General features: G+C 38.0%; 1 pseudogene; it reads left to right on the top strand.

Annotated features, from left to right (window-relative positions):
• Positions 1-1,073: 1,073 nt before the first annotated feature.
• LOC101616840 lies at positions 1,074-1,834 on the top strand (annotated as a pseudogene).
• The last annotated feature ends 19,367 nt before the right edge of the window (positions 1,835-21,201 follow it).

Here is a 21,201-nt window from a genome sequence, read left to right as displayed (position 1 = left end):
ATGATACACTACAGCTGGGAAAAACTGTAGAAGACCTGCCACTCACCATTCTTGTAGTCAGCTCTGCCTTGTTAGGACAAACACCAGACCAGAAACAGTTTATGAGAAGAAAGTGGTTTCTTTCAGGCTTACAAATTCCAGGGAACACCATCAACAGCAGAAATAGCTGGCTCACACTCATAGATATAAGCAGCGAGGCATCAAACAACCAGCAAACATTAACTTTCAGAGCTCCAACTGCTCTTCACATTTCTTAGGACTGGATTCCAAGATCTTCCCCCAGTGACATACCTCTTCCCCACTAGGGCTCTGCCAACAACAGACCTAAGATTCAAACTTGAGTCTATGGGGCCACACATTTAAACCAATATAGCTCTCTTATAACTAGGGATCTTAGGATGCCATTTTCCTGCCCATTTAGCTTATCCACATTAAAGGTTGCCAGAAAGAGGAGTCATTGTCTTTCACACACAACCACTAGTAAAAGGCAAGAACTTAGCAGAATTTGAGGTATAAATGACCAAAATGCAATATACATGCATGAAAACATTTTAAAAAATGTTTTTGAACATATATATAGTCCTAATTCTTCATAGCCAATATGTGCAAATTGGAAGTTGTAGGAACAAATCAAGCAGAAGGATGATAAAAATTTTCCAAACAACTTGATCTTTGGAGAAAGTCTGATCTTAAGCATTGAGCATTACCACAAATTATGGTTATCACTTTTTTAAAAGGTTCCTTGTACTTTGAAACATTTGGATTTATTTGTAACCACCTCTCTTTGGAGGAAATTAACAGCCAATATTTAAGAAAATCTTGCATAAAAAAGGAATCACTTACAGCTTAGCATATGGCTTGAGATCCAGCAGGGAGAAAATCATTTTGGGGGCACAAGGAAAAATACAATTATATTAAGGTTACCACCTGCCTAATTTTAATCAGGCTATGGAAAAAAAAATCATGTCCAATGTCATGACTGGCTCTTTCTATACCTATTTTCCCTTGTGGTTTGAATCCTTCAGTTTCACCTACCACCCAAATATCCTTTGTATTCATTGTCAAACCTGGAGATGGTCGTGCTCTTGGTGCCCGCAGAAGTCACCATCATCCTGTTAGATATTGAAGGTACCACAACCCGATTGCTTTCGTGAAGGACATTTTATTTCCTTATGTCAAAGAAAATGGTAAAGAGTACCTGCAGATACATGGGGAAGAGGAGTGCCAGCAGTATGCCAGTGTTCTGAGGAAGTAGGTTGAAGAAGATGCCCAGCTGGACGGGGCTGTTCCATCCCTGTGGCATCTGGGAACGGGGAGGATGACCTGCAGCAGATGATCCAGGCTGTGGTAGATAATGTGTGCTGGCAGATGTCTCTTGACCAGAAGACCACGGCTCTCAAACAGCCACAGGGCCACATGTGGAGAGCAGCATTCACAGCTGGCCACATGAAAGCAGATGTTGTTCCAGCCGTTAGGAAGTGGGAGAGGCTGGAAGGAAAGTGTATGTCTATTCTTCGTGGAGGCGCAGAAGCTGCTGTTTGGCCATTCTACAGAGGCTGATATTCTTGAGCTTGTTGACAGTCACTTTGATACCAAGATTGGACAAAAGGTAGAGAGAGAGAGTTACCAAAAGATTGCAAACAGCATTGGGTGCTCAACCAACAACATCTTGTTTTTGACAGATGTTACTTTAGAGGCCAGTGCTGCCAAGGAAGCAGATGTCCACCTAGCTGTGGTGGTGAGACCTGGCAATGCCGGACTGACGGACGATGAGAAAACCTGCTACAGTCTCATCACATCCTTCAGCGAACTGAAGCTCCCTTCTTCAGCATAGAGCAGGACTTCTGAGGAAGACCAAACTGTTCCCTTTAGTGTCTAGTTTTATCCTAATTGTAAAAGTAACTTACTTATATGTACATATGTCTGTATGTCAGTGTGTGTGTGTGTGTGTGTGTGTGTGTGTGTGTGTGTGTGTTCAAATTAATTTCCATGGGCAGAGAAGTGAAGAAAAAGTCTTCAGTTCAGTGAGAACAAAACTTATTTAAAGATACTTTATATAGTCTTAATAAAGGCAGAGTAGTTGATGGAAGAAATTGCTAAAATACAGATCAAATGTTTATCACATATACCAGTTGGGAAGCTGATTTTGAGAAATATCCAGAAGCCTTACAGTTTGAAAACTGGAAGTGATTAAGAGGCATTCCCAAGAGTTGATTTCTTAGCCCCATTAAATTATGTGGTAGAAGGTTACAGCAGCTGCCTTCAGATATGTGTCTCTGAACATACAAGACATGGAATTGCCACTGCTCTAAAGAGCAGAGTGGAGTAAATCTCTGGGTCTGCTCCTTAGGAGACTTCCTAACTGTTCAGTACCCGGAAACCAGCACTGCCCAGTGGAGAAGGTGCGAGCCCAGCGGCTGAGATGAGACTGCTCCAAGCCCTGCCAGTTGTTAGCAAGGCAGGGTCTTAGCATATAGTTTGAGAATATATGTTAATTACTATTTTTTACCAAAAAAGATTTTATTGATAACAATCCATAACACCAAGAAAGGCCCTAATATGTAATATTTTCCCTCTAAAATGGATGTGAAAATAAAAATTTTTGTAACAGCACTATTTATCCTGGTTCCATTCTAACAGGATTTCATGTTAGTTTCATGTTGTGATTTATAAACGCATTTTCTCCTCAGTTTTACGAAAATGTGTGAACTATACCACAAGGCAGAAAAGGAAGCAACGGGAAGTACTTGCTTTCAGCTTTGCTTTAAGGGTGTGGGGTGTGTGCATTTTAATGGCGCATCGGGGAGGCCATGGCTTGGCTTTTGGATCCTATGTATATATGTGGTCACTACTTCGTTCAGATATAAGCATTCAGTGTGAGAAGAGTTTCTTGTGTTTTTGAGAATCTTGTTTTAATGTATAAGACGAAGCCTGAAGGAGGTGATTATTTTCTGCATTAGTCAAGAAACTAATGACTACTGGAGAAATACTTTGCGTGTGGGGCATTCATGTCATGACACAGTGTGGAGGTCACAAGACAGTCTTGGAGGTCAGTGTTCTACCACATTTTTTAATATGTATATTTTTTTGTTCATTTTTTAAAAAAAAAGTTACGTATTTGAGAGTGACAGACAGAGAGAAAGAGGTAGATAGAGAGAGAGAATGGGCACACCAGGGCCTCCAGCCACTGCAAACAAACTCCAGACACGTGCGGCCCCTTGTGCATCTGGCTAAAGTGGGTCCGGGGGAATCGAGCCTCAAACTGGGGTCCTTAGGCTTCACAGGCAAGCTTAACTGCTAAGCCATCTCTCCAGCCCTCCTTCTACCTTTTTTTTTAAAAAAAATTATTTATTTGCAAGGAGAGATTGAGTGTAATGAATATGGGCACACCAGGGCTTCTTGCTGCTGCAAGTGAATTCCAGACACATGCACCCCTTTGTGCACCTGACTTTACATGTGTACTGAAGAATAGAAATGAGGCTAGCATGCTTTGCAAGCAAGTACCTTTAACTACGGAGCCATCTCTCCAGCCGCCTTCCACATTTTATTTTATGTTTGAGAAAGAGGCAGACAGAGTGAGTATGGGTGTGCCAAGGCTTCCTGTTACTGCGAACAAACTTCATACAGATGCAATACTGTGTGCATCTGGCTTTATGTAGGTACTTACAGGGGACTTGAGCCTTGGCCTGAAGGCTTTGTAAAGTGCCTTTAACTAGGGAGCCATCTCTCTCTAGCTTCTCCCATCTTTTTTTTTTTTTTAATGGGGCTCTTGTTTTGGCCCTACAAAGGCGAATCTGTCTGGCCTGTGAGCTTTTGGGTTTTCCTTGCTCCACCTTCCATTACCATAGATATGTTGGGATTAAAAACACATATCACTTCCCCCTTTCAGCTTTATTTGAATTGCTAGGGAATGGAACTCAGGTTGGCAGCCCTGTGGGATAAGTGCCTAAACGCTGACCAGCTGTCACCCCAGGCCCTGGAAGAATAATTTTAGGGATGTTTTGAATAAGAAAAAGCCTTTCAAATATGAGGGAATGGGGTTTCTAAAAGATTTTCTGTGATAATTTAGATTTGTAGTATCCAAGTATCCATTTTCCTTAAATTTGACCAATCATGGACTCTGGATGGGCAGGCTTCCCCAACTCAATAAAAATCCAATTCCCACTGGAACTGCAGATTTTCCATCTCTGGAATCCCTCTCCCAGAGGAGTCTGTTCTCTCAGCTTTCTTTTCCTGTTACTTTAAAATAAACATTATTGTTTTAAGTAAATATAATAAATTTAAAAATTATACTTTTCATGTTTAATAATGTTAGGAAATTCCAACATCATATTATTATATCTTTGTCCTCTTCCTATCTACCATATTAATTACAGAAAAAACATCTAAAGCATAAACATGATCTCATTATTTTATGATAAGTTACTTTGGTAATCTAAAATATTTCTCATGAAACATTCTTAAACTGTTTGAAATAGTTAATATAAGGAGTCCATTGTTCCTCTTTCCATGTACTTCACTCATGTATCTATAACCTGGATACTGTATATCACCTCATCTGCAGTTTATTATAGCCAAAATGTAATTTTTCCTTACATCATCTCTAAAGAGAATAACCCCCCTTTTTTTATTTAGAAGATTCTACCAATTCATAGGTCAACAGGATGTATAAGACTTGAACTTCCCTTTCTATCTTCAGCACTTACAACAGTGTCTGATAGGTAATTTATACTTTAACTATCATTAAAGTTTTATTCTGAATAATTACTGAATTTAAAAAATGCCATCTTCCAGGATATTAACTTCATATTTTATACCTAAAGTCCATATCTTTGTAAAAGATACTGAATGTTTTCACTTTCTGACATAGGAGCTCATGCATCTCTTCTTTCAGTTCCTTACATGACCTTCTGCTTTTTTTGTCCTGGAAACTGAACTAATCAAAGCTACCAGACACAAACACATTCTGATGCCAAATGAGAAAGCCATTTTATCTAGTTCCCATTTCCTATCAGACATCTGCAAGCCCAAGTAAGGAATCAGTGTTTTAGCCCCAAATGACCTTTACTTATTTAGCATTGACACTAAATGATTTTCAGAAAATATTCCCTTAGGGAAAATAAATAGACATATTTTAAGGTGTTGAAAACTGACATCTGATGTAGGCAGTGTTTTCATAACCCATATCAAATGTATGTGTAGTATATCTAATGTATGATATACAATAAACTAGTGATAAACTAATTATCTATAATCTATAATCCATCACCTTCCAAATTAGTAATGTTTTGATTTAAGTGAAGCTAGAGAATTTTGTTAAATATTTTCTTTAGAAGAGTTTTCTAAAGAACAGTTACTGAATAAAATAAATAAATAAATAACATATTTAACATGCTACATGCCTAAGATTGTCATTGGAAATAAAGAGACAGATCCAAGGTAGAGGAGCATGAATTACCAGAGAAACAGAGAAAGAGGTTGCTTTATTTATTATTTATTTAAATCAAATATGTGATCATGGAAGTGCTCTCTGAGAAGTGAATATTAAACTAGACTAAGGGAAAGGCATTAGTCCCAGTCTAGGCTTTATTAACAAATTAACCTTGAAATGTCAGGGGGTGTTTCAACTGAAGATCATTTCTTATTGTCATAGCATTTTTTACTTTCGGTTGGTATATGATTTGGCTCCAAAGTCACTGAGTTTTCAAGGTCCTCACCTTGCTTAAGAGTCTTGGAGACTAGAAAATCACATATGAAGATTTAAATGCTTTGGTTTCAAAATACTACATATTCTATTTGCCCATTGCCTATTGATCAAAAATGGTCCCTTGAGTGCATGTTATACTGAAAGTTTAGCAAGAAAAATTTGGATGCATAGATTACATTTTGCAGCTATAACAAATTACCACATAATTACTAGTAAAAAGCAATACATTTTTATTTTAACTTTTATTGACAACTTCCATAATTATAAAAATATCCTGTGGTAATTCCCTCCCTCCCTCCAATTTCCCCTTTGAAACTCCACTCTCCATCATATCTCCTCCCCCTCTCAATTAGTCTCTCTTTTATTTTGATGTCATGATCTTTTCTTCCTATTATGTTGTTTTTGTATAGCCATGGAGGGTGTGATTGAAATATTTCAGTACTGAGCACTCCTCTACCATTTCTTCTTCTTAGCACCATTGTGCCTTCTGAGTCATCCCAAGGTCAAGGCCATCTGAAAAGAGAAGCTTCTCTAACTAAAAGTGAGAGTAGTATCAATATATGGGTATGGACATTAAGAGAAGTGCTTACTGGGCAGTTTGGTGAGCATAGTATATACTTTTAGCTAGACTTCAGCAGATGTTATACCCCTAAGGCTCAGGAATACCCCTGTTGTGGGTTTTCATTATCAGTGATGTATTCCATCCCATAGAGTGGGCCTCCAGTCAAATTACAGGGCAGTTGGTTTTCCCATAATAGATGTGCCACTATTGCACCAGTTGGCTCATTTGGCCTGGCTGGCCAAATATATGGATTGCAATGCCCACTCTTGAGTATCTTCAATGGTAGTTTCTCTCTCTGCTATTGAACTGCATGCAGCATGGCTTTTTTTCAGCTTTCTGTCAGCTAGTCTACATGGAGGAGGTTTTCAGCTCAGCTCCACCAGGGGTTCTCAGTGACCTTGCAGCCCAAGCATGTGGATTCTTCAGCAATAGGGTATTACCATCTATCCCTGGTAGAAAACCAAGGGCCTTGACAATGGCTTATAATGGTTTGGGGGCATCACAGACCTCCCTGGCCAACAATTCATTGGAAAGTATCACATCCCTGGCACTGAAAATTTTCTAGAAAAATCTACAGCTCCTGTGTGTTCCATTGTCCAAAAAGTTTATGTCCATATGACTTATTTATATCCTCTTAGATTTTTTTTTGCTTTTCTTAATATACATATACATATATATATATATATATATATACATATATACATATATATATTAACAACTTCCATAAACATAGACAATAAATCATGAACATTTCCTCCCCCCTTTTTCCCCTTCACAAATCCACTGTCCATCGTATCTCCTCCCCATCTCAATTAGTCTCACTAGTATTTTGATGTCATCACCTTTTTCTCCTATTATGAGGGTCTTGTGTAGGTAGTACCAGGCACTGCAAGGTCGTGGGTATCCAGACCATTTTGCGTCTGAAAGATTGCACTGTAAGCAGTCCTACCTTTACTTTGGCTCTTACATTCTTTCCATCACTTCTTCCTCAATGGACCCTGAGTCTTGGAAGGTGTGATAGAAATATCTAAGTACTGAGCACTGTTATTTCTTCTCACTACTATGGTGTCTTTTGGGTCATCCCACTGATCACTGCCACCTGAAAAGAGGAGCTTCTTTTTTTTTTTTATGAAGATGCTCCAAATAAGAAGTGTCTGCTCTGTCCCCAGAAAGTCAGCGTGTCTAGTGCCAGAAGGTACTGATAGATTTTCAGTTAGTGAGATGAAGTCCATGGCAAATTCAGGCCATGATGGAATACCAGAAGAGAGATGGCATGGTCCTTATTAACTGACTAGAAAATTTTTAAAAAATTAAATTCAGGTATGATGGGGCAGCTCTCTTCTTAGGATCTGCATCTATCTGGAAAAGAGAAGCAGATTCTCCAACGGAGAGTAAGTTAGCATCCGGAAAATTGAGATAACACTTACTTTTTTGATAGACAGTATGATAGGTGTAGGCCCTCTTGTACCCCATTATTGAAGATAGCTTGATATTGTAGAGTGGGCTTGTGTTTGTATATGGTTCTGACTTGTTTCCCAGCTCCAGCAATGGGTCTAGTACCACTGAGTGGATCAGTTAGCCAAATCAAGAGCAATTGATTCCTCACCATGGCTGTGTACCACTATTGCACTTGTGTGGGCATCACATCTGGTTATTTGTTGCTAATTAGGTTAAACAATGAGTTGCTTGGACAGATATTGGTCAAATCCCCCAGCCGCTCATGTAGCACCTTCAGGCACTAGACACTCTGACTGTCTGGGGACTGACTCTCTCCTGGCTTCCAGCCATGTCATTCCATTTACGTGTCAGCTGCATATGGAGTCTTCAGCAATAGGGTCTTACCACTGGCCTTTGGTGGGTCATCAAGTACTCTGACAGAAGTCTGTCATTGTTTTGGGAAACTTTGTAGGTTTCTCTGATCAAAAGCTCATTGCGGATAGTAGGCCCAAGATGGAAGTGGGGGTTACAGGTCAGTGTCCACCAAGAAATTGAGGAAAAAGATAACTAATATACAAGAGTTAGAGAGGAGAGAGATAGAGGGGAGAAGGGGAGAGGGAGGGGGGGAAGATGTAGGAGATTTAGGTTAGTCTTGATCCTACCCTCTCCAGTGTCTTATGGTTCAGGTGTTTCCTGTAAGTGTCTATTGAAGGTTCAGCCATTTGGTCTGTCTTTTAGGAAGTAGCATTTTATGGTACCATTGCCGTTTGGGCCCAGATTACTGTTTTCCACCCTTCAATGCCCTCTCCACCCTCCCCATCCATCCTAGTGTCTAGTCCATGAGGTGTTTGCTGGGTATTTAAGGTATCTTGGGTAGATTCAGGTTAGGTGTTGTAGAGGAGTGAGACTATGTGTCGATTTTTTTTCTGTGATTGGGTAAGTTCACTGAGAATGATCTGTTCCAGGTTCAACCAATTTTCCTCAAATTTCATTGTGTCATTTTTTTCTTACTGCTGTATAGAATTCCATTGTGTAGATATACCACATCTTTGTTATGCATTCTTCTAATGATGGACATCTGGGTTAATTCCAGCTTTTAGCTATTACGAATTGAGCCGCTACAAACATGGTTGAGCAAATCTCTTTGGCCTGTGGTTTGAAGGTTTTAGGGTAGATGCCTAGTAAGGGTATAACTGGGTCTGTTAGTATTTCTATAGTCAGCTTTTTCAGGAGTCTCCATATTGCTTTCCAAAGTGGTTGTACCATCTTGCATTCCCACCAACAGTGAATGAGTGTCCCTACTTCTCCACAACCTCGCCAGCATTTATTTTCACTTGATTTTTTGATGTTGGCTATCCTTATTGGGGTAAGGTAGAATCTCATAGTTGTTTTAATTTGCATTTCTCTGATGTTAATGGATAATGAACATTTTCTTAAGTGTGTGTTTGCCATTTGTATGTCTTCCTCTGTTTATTGCCTATTCAACTCTGTGCCCGATTTTGTGAGTGGGGTATTTGTATTCTCATTGTTTAGACTTTTGAGTTCTTTGTAAATTCTAGAGATTAGGCCTCTATCAGTTGGATAACCTGCAAATATTTTCTCCCATACTGTGGGTATTCTATTGGCTTTGCTTATTATATGCTTGTCTTTAAAGAAACTCTTCAGCTTCATATGATCCCATTGGTTGAGTGACTGTTTAAGCACATGAGCCACTGGGGTTTTGTTCAGGAAGTCTTTTTTCCATTGCTATATCATGGAAAGTACTTCCTAAATTTTCTTCCAGTATATTCGAATTTCTGGTCTTATGTTGAGGTCTTTAATCCATCTGGATTTGAGTGTAGTGCATGGGGAAATGTGTGGATCAAGTTTTAGTTTCCTGCATGTGGTTATCCAGTTTGTCCAGCACCATTTGTTGAAGATGCTATCTTTTTTCTAGCCTATATTGTTTGGGCCTTTGTCGAATATCAAGTAGCTATAGTTGGTTGACCCAAAATCCGGGTCCTCAAGTCTATTCCATTGGTCTATACTCCTGTTTTTATGCCAGTACCATGCTGTTTTTATTACTATGGCTTTGTAGTGTAGCTTTAGATCAGGTATGGTGATGCCACCAGAGGTATTTCTTTCGCTGAGGATATGTTTGGATATGCGAGGCTTTCTGCCTTTCCATATGAAATTTGAGATCATTTTTTTTTTCAATCCCTGTGAAGAACACTGTAGGGATTTTAATTGGAATTGCGTTAAATCTATATATTGCCTTTGGTAGGATTGTCATCTTCACAATGTTAATTCTGCCTATCCAGGAGCATGGGAGGTCTTTCCATCTTCTCAAGACCTCCTCTATTTCTTTTTTGAGAGTTTTTATATTTTCGTTGTATAGATCTTTTACTTCCTTGGTTAACGTTATTCTAAGGTATTTTATTTATTTATTTTTTTGTTGCTATTGAAAGTGGGACTATGTCCTTTATTTCTTTTTCTGTTTCTTTGTCAATTGCATACAGAAATGCTACTGATTTTTGTGCATTGATTTTGTATCCTGCTACTTTGCTATAGGCCTTAATCACCTTCAGGAGTTTTGGTATGGAGTCTCTCGTGTCTCTTACATATACAATCATGTCATCAGCGAATAGAGCTAACTTAACTTCTTCCTTTCCAATTTGTATCCCTTTTATTTCCTTCTCCTGTCTTATTTCTTGGGCTAGGACTTCCAGAACTATATTGAAAAGCAGATGTGAGAAAGGACATCCCTGTCTTGTTCCTGATCTCAATGGGAATTCCTCCAGTCTCTCTCCATTAAGTGTTATTTGGGCCTTTGGAGCTTTGTATATTGCCTTTATTATGTTAAGATGTGAACTGGCCATGCCAATTCTCTCCAATGTTTTGATCATGAAGTGATGTTGTGTCTTGTCAAAGGCCTTTTCTGCATCTATCAAAATGATCATGTGTTTTTTTATGTTTAAGCTTGTTCATGTGGTGTATTGCATTGACAGATTCTCTTATGTTGAACCACCCTTGTGTTCCTGGTATAAATCCCACTTGGTCAAGGTGGATAATGCTTTTGATGTGTTGTTGGATTTGGTTTGCTAGTATTTTGTTCAGGATCTTTGCTTCTATGCTCAGTAGGGAAATAGGCAGGTAGTTTACCTTTCTTGTGGCATCTCTGCCTGGTTTTGGGATTAGGGTGATACTAGCTTCATAGAAGGAGTTGGGTAGCTTTCCCTGTTCTTCAATTGTGTGTCACAGTTTTAGAAAGATTGCTTTGAGTTCTTCCATGAAGGTTTGATAAAATTCGGCTGGGAATCCATCTGGTCCTTGACTTTTCTTTTTTGGGAGGTTTTATATTACTTTTTCAATCTCCATGAGTGTGATGGGTTCATTGAGGTGGTTGATCTGCTCTGAGTTTAGCTTTGGTAGATGATATGCATCCAGGAATTTATCCATCTCCTCCACATTTTCCAGTTTTGTGGAGTAGAGGTTTTTGAAATAAGTCCTGATAATTCTGCCAATTTCACTTATGTCTGTTGTGATCTCTCCTTTTTCATTTTGAATTTTGTTAATTTGGAGTCTGTCTTTTTTTTTTTTTTTTTGCTTGATCAATTTGGTCAGAGGTTTGTCAATCTTGTTTATTTTTTCAAAGAACCAGCCCTTTGTTTTGTCAATTGCCTTAATTGTTTCCTTGGTTTCCAATTCATTAATTTCTGCTCTGATTTTAATTATTTACTTCTTTCTGGATCTCTTTGGGCTAGTTTTTTCTTGTTTTTCCAATGCCTTTAGGTGGATGGTTAGGCTATTGATTTGGGATCTTTCTGTCTTTTTTATAAAGGCATGAGTGCTATGAATTTTCCCCTAAGGACTGCCTTCATTGTGTCCCATAAGTTTTGGTATGATGTGGTCCCATTGTCGTTCAATTCCAGGAATTTTGCAATTTCATTTTTTATTTCATCCACTTTCCATTTATTGTTTAAGAGTGTGCTATTCAGTTTCCAGTTGCCATTGGGGTTCTTGTTGGTTTTTTTGTTGTTGATTTCTAGGAATATAGCATTATGATCTGATATCGTGCAGGGACTTATGTTGATTTTCCTAAATATGTGGAGGCAGTCTTTGTGACCCAGTATATGGTCTATTTTAGAGAATGTTCCATGGGTTGCTGAGAATAATGTGTAGTCTGTGGATTTGGGATGGAAAGTTCTGTAGATGTCCATTAGGTCTAAGTGATCTATGGTTTTGTTGAGCTCTCTTACTTCCCTGTTGAGCTTCTGTTTGGATGATCTGTCTATTATTGATAATGGTGTGTTGGAGTCCCCAACTATGATGGTGTTGGTGGTTATTTATGTTTTATTGTCAAGTAGGTTTTGTTTTATGAACTGTGTTGCCCCTGTGTTTGGTGCATACAGATTTATGATTTTAATATCCTCTTGATGGAGTGTTCCCTTTATAAGTAGGAAGTAGCCTTCTTTGTCTTTTTTGTTTTTTTTTTGGTGAATTAAGGCCATTAATATTTATGGTGATAACTATGAGATTTGATTTGTTCCCTGCCATGTTGTGGTGGTAGAGTTGTGTTGGTCTTTCCATGAAATTTGAAATTTTTTCTGTCTACTATGGGTTTGGTTATTGTGATCTGCTTCTTGTAGGCATTTGTGTTTGGTTATTTGTTTCTTCTATGTGGAGAATTTCCTGGAATACTTTCTGTAGTTTTAGTTTTGTGTTCATATAATTGTAAAGCTGAGTTTTGACATGGAAAGTTTTCCTTTCACCATCTATTATAAGGGTGACTTTTGCCGGGTAGAGTAGTTTGGGTTGGAAGCCATAGTTTCTTAGAGTTCGTAGAGTTTCATTCCAGGCCCTTCTAGATTTCAGGGTTTCCATTGAGAAGTCTGAAGTAATTCTGATCGGGTTTCCTTTGAAAGTGGTGTGCTGTTTTTCCCTAGCTGCTTTTAGGATTTTCTCTTTGGTGTCAATGTTTAGAGGCTTAATGATAATATGTCTTGGGGAGTTTCTCCTTTGCTCTAGTTAGTTAGGAGTTCTGTTTGATTCTTGTATCTTGATGGGCTTTTCTTTTAAGAGACAGGGGAAGTTTTCTTCAATTATTGTGTTAAATAAGTTCTCCATGCCTTTGGTCTGAAATTCTCCTTCTGGTATTCCAATGATGATTAGGATGTTTAAGTATATCCCACAATTCCCTCATGTTCTGTTCACAGGAACTTTTGAACTTACTGAAAATTTTGGACTCTCGAACTGTTTCTTCCATCCTGTCTTCCAGATCAGAGTTTCTATCTTCCACTTTGCTGACTCTATTCTTGAGAGCCTCCAGCAAGTTTTGGACTTGTTCAATTAAGTTTGCATTTTCTACTACTTCCCTATGTATCACTTCCATTGCTCTCTCCAGCTCCCTTTTCACCTCATTTTCTGATTTTCTTGATGATTCTTGGAAATCATTCTTACATTTCTTTATGTTTTCATTTAATGTGGCCAGCTGATTTTTAAGGTCCTCTTTTTTTCACTCTCCCTCAACTCTCTTAGCTCTCTTTGAATTCCTTCCAGTGTCTTATCTTATTGCTCTAGCCTGGTGATGGTAGCATCCACTTGATTATCTGTCCTTTGTAGCTTTCCTGCAAGTTCTAACAGTAGGTTGGTCAGGGTTGCATTGCTCATTGCTTCCACTTGATGTTCTGATCCTAAACACTCTTCTATGTTTTGGTTAGATGTAATCCTTGTTGGACTTGGTGATCTGTCTGGATTTTCTTGCTTTTTTTTTTTTTCATGTTATTTCTTTTATGCTGTGGTCTATCCATGTCAGTATATGTGCAGGTAGGTGGGCGGAGCAGCCTGGGATCTAGCTCAATGAGAATCCAAGGCAGCCTGGGGCAGTTGCCAAGCAGCCTAGGTTTTTGCTCACTCTTGCCAAAGCCGCCTACCTATTGCGTGACAGGGGTGCCAAATTTGCCTGAATTCTCACCCAGAAATGCACCAAAGCTGCCTGCCTTCGAGTTTGAAAGGGGACTGAGGTAGAAAGCCCTGAAGCTGCCCAAACTCTGGCTGGGAGCACTGGGACCTGCAAACAGTCTGCACTCTCCCACCTCAAGGGAGTGGGGGATGGGTGACAACGGACAGGTAGGTGATGGCACCTGAGCTGGCGCTAGTTACTCAGTGTGGTCTTGTGTGGCCCTTGCTGTGGGATGGGGCCTGCTGCACATGCAATTGTAGTGCAGAGGCAGCTGATGTGGGCACGGTATCAGGACACAGTAGAGGCTGGCAAGTGCTCGGAGCACAGCAGCAGTGTTCTGGCAGCCACCTAATCACGGCAAAGGTGGCCCCCGCAGGGGTGTGCACCGAGCACAGCGTGGCTGGCCAACACACATGATCAGAGTACAAAGGCGAAGCTCTCAGTGCAGAGGGCAGCCATGGGCGGCTACATGTGTGGGGGTAGACTACCCACCCGAGTGGGGATGCGTGCTTCCCTGTTTTTCCCCACTCTGTGCCCTCCCACTGGCAAGAAGACCCTGATAACCCTTAATTTCTTGCCTTTCTTTCCCAGGTATCTGCAGCGCAGCTAGGCGGTCGCCATCTTGGCCGTAAGGCTCTCCTCTTAGATTTTTATTAGACCTCCCTCCACCTTTCCTTTACTCAATCTCTTTCCCTGACCTTGGATGATATTGTATATATGTAAGTACATGAACAGATTAATGTGGGGAAAAGCAACACATTTTTTATTTTTGGTTTTCTGAGATAGGGGCTCACTCTAGTTCAGGTTGATGTGGAATTAAACTGTATAGTTTCAGGGTGGCCTAGAACTCAGGGCAATCCTCCTACCTCTGCTCCACAAGTGCTGGGATTAAAGACATGCACCACCATGCCTGGCTAGGCAACACATTTTTCATGACATACCTGGAGGACATAAGCCATTAGATAATGACAGAGACTCTTTATCTTTACAGTTTCCAAAGGTGGTTCTATTTTGGCTTGAGGTTCCTCTTCTCATGGATTTTTCTTGCTTAGTTTTCATCAGTATTTAGTGGTTTCTCCCACTTCAACACTCTTATGTCCCTATTAAAAAGGAATCTTGTGATTATATTTTACATTTCTGGAAAATTCAAGGTATTTTCCTTATCTCATGAAATTGAAACTCATTCGGAACAAAATTTCTTTTATCACATTAAGTTATGTATGCACAAATTCTAATAGTTATAATATGCACATGTTGGAGAAGAAACATTGTTCTGTCTAGCCTACTTGACTAGAAATGATAAGGGATCTAATTCTTGATAATAGCCATCTGAAAGTATAGAGAAAACATAGTAGATTAGGACTACAGGTATAGTTCAGATGCAGAGCACTTATGTCACAAGATCCTGGTTTATAATCCAGCATTCATAGATAACCATATACTATGATCTCTGTGTTGCTAAAACACTCATGACTTAGTAAGGGGACCAAAAATCATTAAGTATTTAATATGAATTTTGGTGGTTTGACTCAGGTGTCCTCCATAAACTTAGGTGGTCTGAATGCTAGGTTCCCAGCTGATGGAGATTTGGGAATTAATACCTCCTGGAGGCAGTGTATTGTTGGGGATGGAATTATGGGTATAATAGTCAGTTTCCTCTGGACAGCATTTGGCACACATTCCTATTGCTGTTGTTCACCTGATGTTGGTCAGGAGGTGATGTCCACACTCTGCTTGCGCCATTGTTTTCCCCTGCCATCATGGAGCTTCCTCTTGAGCCTGTAAGCCAAAATAACCCCATTTTTCCCACAGCAACAAGAATAAAAGGGAACAACTGGAAATAAGAACTGAAAAAATAAAGAATAATAAATGAAAAGAGACCACATGGGTACTCTTAATTGGCCAGGATAAAGATTAGGACCCTGGTTCTAAATGAGACAAAGCAGCCATTTGAAAGTACTGCCAAGATCAGATATATAATTTGAGCATAGATTATAGAGGAGGAATAAAAAGGTAGGATTAACAAACCAAATGAGTCAAAGATGGAATATTGAAAGTGATAAAAGGAATTGAGGGAAACGGTTGAATATAAATCACCCTATTGACTATTCTTGCCAATTTTTTTTATTATAATTCAAGTTTTTTGTTTTTTTTTTTTGTTTGTTTGTTTTGTTTTTTTCTTAAGGGCCCAGCAGATACTGTCAGCATAGAAATTGTTCCAGAAAGAATTGAGAGTTTACCAATTCACAACTTGGAAGAATTTTTGGTCAGAATTCTTCCTAAACTTATTATCAAAATAGTTATAGATGCATAGTAGCTTATAAGAAGACATATTTATTTATTGTTCCATGTATGTATTTAATCTAGAAAGCAGGAGAGGAAAGGTTAATGAAATACTGCCAGAAGAAGGAGTTTGTAGGTGCATGATATTTTTTATTCACCAGAATCTAACTAATTAAAGACAACACCAAATGTTCTACCTTTTGATTTGATATTTAACCAACAGGAAGAGTAAACTGGAGGACTATGAATAGCTTCACTTACAGAGCCTCCTTGAAGAGTATGCCAATTTTACTGAGCATATAACAGTTGTGATTATGCTAGCTGTTGAATGTATAGATAAGGGATAAAATTTATTAAATTGTTCCAATGAGGATAATCACATCAGAGAGATTTAAAAATGTTCTGCTTTTTAAAATCAATTTCAGCAAATAAATTTTATGATCAGCATTTACAACATGTTATTCTGATATACATCTTTACCTTCAAATGCTATACTAAATGTATACCATGACTTAAGGTGTGCTCATATCCAAATTTTAAAAAGTTAAAATTTTAACATAATCAACCAATTAGCCAATTAATGAATTATAAGTTATTTTATAATTATCACAGATATTTGATGTTCATACAATATTCATGAACCTGTAGAAAGAGACTCATTCAATAAAACTATTATACTCCATGGTACAAATAAGACTTTAAAGTAACTCATATATATGGTAAATTTACCTGGTAATAGAAACCAGAAATATGATCAAATTAAAACTCCTTGTAACTTTTTAGCCAAAATTCTGTCTAAACTCCCTTTGAAGATATTTTTCTTTCCAGATTTTTCAAACTCCTAGGGATAGCACATATCCTATCCTAATTTTCCTTGTCACTCTATAAAATACATGATTTATTTGACCTAATTTTAATATATTCTGTTGTCTTAGAATTTTTGTGATCAACTTTATTCTTTCTCTCTCTCCCCTTCTCTCTCTTTTATCCAATTAGGCTTTCTGCCCCGTTTCTTGTTTTCAGTATTCACATGTGTGTGGTTCCTTGACTAAGAATTAGTGTTTAGTGGGCACAGGGATTGATATGTGCAGAAATGTGTGTATATAATAGTGGAGACCTGGAATTTTCATTTGATTGTTATTAAAACCTACATAAACTATTTAGAACAGAAACACTACATACAAGCATGTACATTAACACTCTCAAAATATGTACATTTTAGTAAAACATAGCTCAGTAGAGGTGATCTTTAATGAATTGGATTTTATACTAAATAGTCCTTTCTGTCCTTTTGTACTAAATACTGCTTATTGTCAAAATAAATGCTATGGAAGAAGAAATTAAGATTTATATTAGAATATTAAATTTTATATGTGTAAGTTTGCTAAATCAGGATAAATGTATTGGAGATATATACATAAGATTTAGAATCTTACTCTAGCCTAGACGGACCTGGAATTCACTATGTAATCTCAGGGTGGCCTCAAACTCATGGTGATCCTCCTACCTCTGTCTCCTGAGTGCTGGAATTGAAGGCATGTACCACCATGCAAGGCTCTAGAAGTGCTTTTAAAAATCTCAATAGTTTTTCAGGTCAAAATTATAGCTTTTATTGTATCACACAGAACCTGTAATAGACTTCTCATTACCACCTCCATTTGTCAGAGGGTACGCAAAACTGCTCCTGGGTTGTCCTTTTCTTTCAGTGAGTGAAAATCTTTAATCATACCTGTTTCAGTTTCTTCCCCACCACCAAAAAAAAAAAGTTGGGGCTGGAGAAATGGCTTAGTGGTTAAGTGCTTGCCTGTGAAGCCTAAGGATCCTGGTTCAAGGCTCAATTTCCCAGGACCCACATAAGTCAGATGCACAAGGTGGTGCCTGCATCTGGAGTTCGTATGCAGTGGCTGGAGGCCCTGATGCACCTGTTCTCTCTCTGTCTGTCTCTGTTCTCAAATAAATAAATAAAAATAAACAAACTAAAAATCTTTTTTAATAATAGCCTACATATATATGTACTATAATATATCATGTATTATGACAATAAACAATGGTCATAATCCCCTCCCACAACCTTCTCTTTTCTCTCCGTTGCCATTTGTGGTATAGGAACAAAAATATCATAGAAACTACCTGCTCATGAAGTCAGTTCTAAGATATGTACACGTTAGAGGACAACTGAAACTTATGTTAAAGTCAGTAGTTGCTTTTGACATCAGAGTTTCCTTGTTTGGAATGTGTTTTACTTGTTTTTCCCTCTCTACAAAAAATAAAATAAAATAAAATAAAATACAGCCATTTCAAGGACACATGGCCAGATTAATTAGTTGGTCCTTTGATCAGCCTGTCTTTTCATTTTTGTTTTCCCCTGTGGATGAGTGAGAATAAACAAATATGTATTGGGGCAACAAAATGAAGAAGGGATTAAAAATGAAACATACATTTTAAAAGTTGTTCAAATTAATACATCTAATTTTACAAATAAGAGTGTTGGGAAAGTTATTTTCCCTTCAACAATTCTGACATTGAACAGAAGAGAGAATTCTTCAAGTGTGACTGTAATCAAATGCCGTGCATGGCTATATCCAGATTAACTTTCAGAATATGGTGTTTTGTGGCCAGAGAAATTGCGTAGGTGTTCATGCACTTGCCTGAAAATCCAAAGAACCCAAGGTTTTTTTTTTTTTTTTTCCCCCAGGACCCACATAAGCCTGATGGACAAGGTGGTACATGCATCTGGAATTCATATGTGGGGCTAGAGGCCATGTTATGTCCATTCTCTTTCTCTCACACACACTTTCTCTCTATGTTTCTTTCTCTCTCTCAGTAATAAAAATAAAAAATAAAGGGTGTAGTGTTTTGAACATGTAAACATGACTGAGAACCAGACTCAAGGTGACAGATAGGAGTGAATATGGAAATGAGATGAAAAAGACCCCATGCAATGAATGAACTGTGCAAAGCCCATGTGAGGATTGATAAACTGCATGGCAAAAGACAAATGAAATGTTAAGTCTGAACTAAAGGCTTGTTTTGCAAAGACATTAGAGGAAATAAGGAAATCTGAGTAAAAAAAATCACAAATATCATGTGCTTTCTGATTTTATTTTCATATGAAGGGCATAGAGATTACTTTGGAAAGAGGTAATGGGTGAGGAGGTAAAGGAGATTAATGAGAGAAAAATAAAAATAAAGTCCAATGATACACAGATATGAAAATATCACATTGAATTGCATCATTTCTACCCTTAATTAAAAAGAAATAGAATTGAGGCAAGTTAAATTTGTTTTTACTGCTCACTATTATCCACCATTTTTGCTTTGTAGTTAATAATATATTATGTGCTACCTACATTTACTTATTTTATATAAATTTTTCACTGAAAATGTACAAATGGATGTTAATTTGAAAAAAAAACTATCACTTGTTTCAGCTCCATTGCATTTTTACATTTCCAAGCATCAGAAATTTCACTTATTTTCAAACTTACAGGAATATGTTGAAGTAAGTGTATTTAGATTTAATACACCCACACATCCATAAAATTGCAATGTTTAAATATTTTTATTAGATAAACTAGCTGATGGAATAATGACATTGATGTTTTCTTTCAAGTCACTCATTATTATGGCTGCTTCAATTGGGAATAATTGAGGAAAAACTACAAAGAATAAACCCAGAAGGATGTCACAATTAAACATCTATGTGTTTAACAAATAATTTGAAAATGAATTCTCTTAGTAGGCAGTTAAATTGATCATTTATTTTTGTTTCCCACTAGAAGCTTAAGCAATGCTTGTGTTGTTACTTATATTTTCTTATGCATGAATGGCTTGGATAGTAGATACAGTATAGATATATTTCTTATTTGAATATCCAATGTTTACCAGATTACCTATACTTACTAGAAAGTAATAAGAAGAAAGATTTAGAACATGAATGTGCTCATTCATATATCCTCACACATACATGTCCTTTCCTTATATAATGTAAATATAACAGTCAGCAAGTTCTTAAATGCTATTTTACTTTTTATGGCAGAAAATGGCTTATTTTAGGCTTTTCAGATTCCAGGGTAAATGCCATAAATGTTGGAAGGCTCACATCTTTAGATACAAAGAGAGAACACCAATAGCGAGCACCACAAAACTGCAAGAGCGCCAAACTGTTCTTCACACACCTTAAGGCTTGACATATGATCAGATCCAAGTGACACACCTCTTTCCCAATAGGACTTTGCTCACTGGAGATTCAAGTTGCAAGCCTGACTCTATGGGACCATACATACAAACCACCACAATCTACCCCTGACCCCCATAGACTCATGACCATCTCACAATGCAAACTGAATTCAGTCCAACTTCAAAGGTCCATATTGTCTTTACTAACATTAATGTTGTTCAAAAGTCTTAAGTCTCAATTTAATGTTCAAAATTTCTCTTAACTGGGAGTCCTATAATATCAAAACACAAGTTGCATACTTCTAACATAATGAATGGCACAAAATAAACATTTCCATTCCAAAAAGGCATAACAAGGACAGACTGAACCAATACAGATTAATAATCAGTAGGTAGAGGCTGGAAAGATGACTTAGCAGTTAAAGTGCTTGTGTGCAAAGCCAAAGGAACTAGGTTCAATTCCCCAGTACCCATGTAAACCAGATGCACAAGACGGCACATGCATCAGGAGTTAATTTTTTACCAGCTGGAAGCCCTGCTGTGTTCATTCTCTTTCTCTCTCTCCCTCTTTCCCTCTTGCAAAAAGTAAAAATAATTTATAAAACACATTAATAATCCACAGGTATTCATCAGACATCTGCAGTTTCAGGTTTAGCATTCATAACCAGTGATGAACATCTCTGGGCTCCAGTTCTGTCCCTCTAGCTGGGCTAGTCACAGACTGGGCAATCATCCTACCCCAAGTGACCAGCTCTCCATGGCAACCATTTTACAGTCCTGGTATATCCAAAGCATGTTCAAGTCTACCCTGAAAACCCCAGTTCATCTTCACTACTCCATACAATGGCTTTGTTGGGCTGCAATACAGAGATGTCTATCTGTTTCCCACGCATCCTCTGTGGCTCCTGGAAGTATGTACTTCATGACCCACTTCCATATATTTTTCATGCTTCCAAAAGGCTGTTATCAGGTATGAAGCAGCACAGACAATTTTGAAAATCCAAGAGAGAATAAACTTTGACCTTGAAGAGCAATATACTGTTTTAAAAATAAAATGACAGGGCTTAAGGATAGCACAACTGGTAGTACTTG

This window comes from Jaculus jaculus, chromosome 6, assembly GCF_020740685.1.
Source record: "Jaculus jaculus isolate mJacJac1 chromosome 6, mJacJac1.mat.Y.cur, whole genome shotgun sequence".
NCBI lineage: Eukaryota > Metazoa > Chordata > Mammalia > Rodentia > Dipodidae > Jaculus > Jaculus jaculus.
This window is presented reverse-complemented; position numbering and strand designations above follow the sequence as displayed.